This window comes from Triticum dicoccoides, chromosome 5A, assembly GCF_002162155.2.
Source record: "Triticum dicoccoides isolate Atlit2015 ecotype Zavitan chromosome 5A, WEW_v2.0, whole genome shotgun sequence".
NCBI classification, from domain to species: Eukaryota; Viridiplantae; Streptophyta; class Magnoliopsida; order Poales; family Poaceae; genus Triticum; species Triticum dicoccoides.
The window spans coordinates 408,467,840-408,470,414 of NC_041388.1; positions in this window are offsets into that span (position 1 = coordinate 408,467,840).

Sequence of the window (2,575 nt, forward strand, 5' to 3'; positions counted from 1 at the left end):
GCCCAGTTGGCCTGTGGTCAGCTGGGCCGAAGCCCAGGGGGTTTCTTTTCTCTCTTTTTTTTTATTGTTTTCTGTTTTCTTTTAATTTATTTTCTTTTATGTTTTTTTTAACTATCTATAAACACTTAGGCATTTTATAAAATTGTGAACCTTACACCATAATTATCTTTGTAATATTTGGCAACCACCGAACATTTTTGTTTTAATTTTTGAAAACTTTTATTATTTTCTTTTATTTAAATTTTGAATTTGTTTCGGTTCTGAACTATCGAGAGTTTATCACAGTAACCGTGGTGACGTGGCATCATTAGCGGGGAATCACTGTAGCTTAATTATCCGGGCGTCACAAACTTAATCAACTATACTAGAGCCCACAGTAGCTTGTGGCTGCACACGGAAGTTTCTAGCATGAATAATCTCATGATCCCTTTGAGTCTGAGTGGCGGTCCATAAAAAAACAGGCAATCGCTGGAATACCCAGGTGCCTCAATCCACCCAGATGTGTATTTAAGTTGCCACCTTAGATAAACCATTAATTTAACAATCTCACATCTGTCATGGATACACTCACCCAATCCACGTCTACTAGCATAGCATGGCATAATAAGCAAACGTAGAAGTAACTCCCAAAGGCTTGATAATAACAGGAAATAGGTACTACCTCAACTACTTCCCAAGCCCACAATTTAATTAGATCCTAATCATGCAATGTGTGAGGATTGATCTAATGCAATAAAAACTGGGTAATTAGAAGTATGATCAAAGTGTTACTTGCATTGTTGATGATCCGCAAAACCTAGCGATTCGAAGTAGCAAGCGGCGCACTCCGGGTACTCTATCGCAAACAACAAGCATACAATAAGTACTCAACTAATGCACAGGTAAAACTCAAATAAAGATCTAACTAGAAAGTTCAACTTAAGAACTCCGGTTGGCAAAAAGAATCAAATTGAACGAAGCAACGAAAGACAAACAGCAAAAGAAACAGGCTTCGTTTACTATTCCGGATCTAGGGCAATTTTTACAGTGGCAAAAACTTGTTTGAGCTGGTTAAATGGAAAGAGAGTTTCGAGACGAAACTCCAGGCGCTTCAATCGCCTGATTCCAATAAACGAGCGAAAAGTTAGACTAAAACAAAAATCGGATCAGGAATCGCGATCAGAGAAATCGCGGATTTAATCTGAGAAAAAGAAAAACGACAAACGTTCGTTCAAACGAACGAAAGGACGAACACTTGCTAATTAAATAAACCGGAAAACCGATCTATTTAAAAAAACCGAAACTAAAAAAACCTAACAAAACGACGAAAAACCGATCGGTTTTCTAAAAAAACCGGCGGCGAAAAACTACCTCCGGCGGCAGCGGTCAGTCGGCGGCGGGCGGCGGCGGCGGCCTAGGGTTAGGGTTTTGGGGGCGGGGCGGGGCGTGGCTGGGCTGGCCTCGGGCCTCGGTGGCACTATTTGAAGGCCCGGCCAGGCGGAGTCCTGGCCGGTTACGGCCCAAGGTCGGTTCGAACTTTAAAAAAAATTACGCTCAGAAAAAAACAAAAGGAATACTAAACGGACTTCAAAAATCCCGAAATAAATTTTCCCCGGCTTCTAAAATCAAGCCGCACAGGATGAACATTTATTTGGGGCATAAATGTAATTTTAAAAAAACGCGCATTTTTCCCTAATTCAAATAAAATAGCAAATAAAACCAAAATAAAATATTATTTGATTTTTTATTAAATCTTCAATATTTCTTTATTTTGGGAAAGTCATTTTATTCCCTCTCTCATATTTTTGTAATAGAAATAATTGAATATAATATAAATCAAATCAAATGATCCTATTTTCAAATTTTGAGAAAACTCAAATATGAAAATAACGAAATCCCCAACTCTCTCCAAGGGTCCTTGAGTTGCGTAGAATTTTCTAGGATCAACCAAAATGCAATAAAATATGATATGCAATGATGATCTAGTGTATAACATTCTAAATTGAAATTTTGGGATGTTACACCAGTGTAACTTACTACTTGTTGATTGCCAATGAAACCTATCGGTTATTGCTAGTAAAACCTCTTGCTTGCTGATTGCCTATAAAATTGGAACCTTGCATCGATCCCCACAATCTTCTAAAATGGTTGGAGATTACTGAAATATCTTTAAATCATGTGTTCTTATGTGCTTCTTCTCATTAATGTTGTGTATGGCTTTGTAGGTAAATACCAATTCATCTAATGTTAGGTCAGAGGATGGCCCTATCGACCATGACGCCAGCCATGGCAACATTGCAGGCAACAATGATGAGGGGAACATCGGTGTTAACAATAAAAATTGTGGCTTCAATCTTAACAGTGCCTGTCGAGGAGGATCTCAGTAGTCTACTTGCATGTCAATTAGTGACTAATCGTCTTTACAGTATTTTGGATATGTGCGTAGAAGTACCATATGCTCCAGGCCAAACTTAGTTGCTTATCCTTTTGGTGCATTCACTTTTCTGTAGTGATATGTATGTAAGTGATGTCCCTGATCTTCAACCTAGGAGGTTTTCTATCCATGTATTTTGCTATCACTGCATTGCCATGTGCA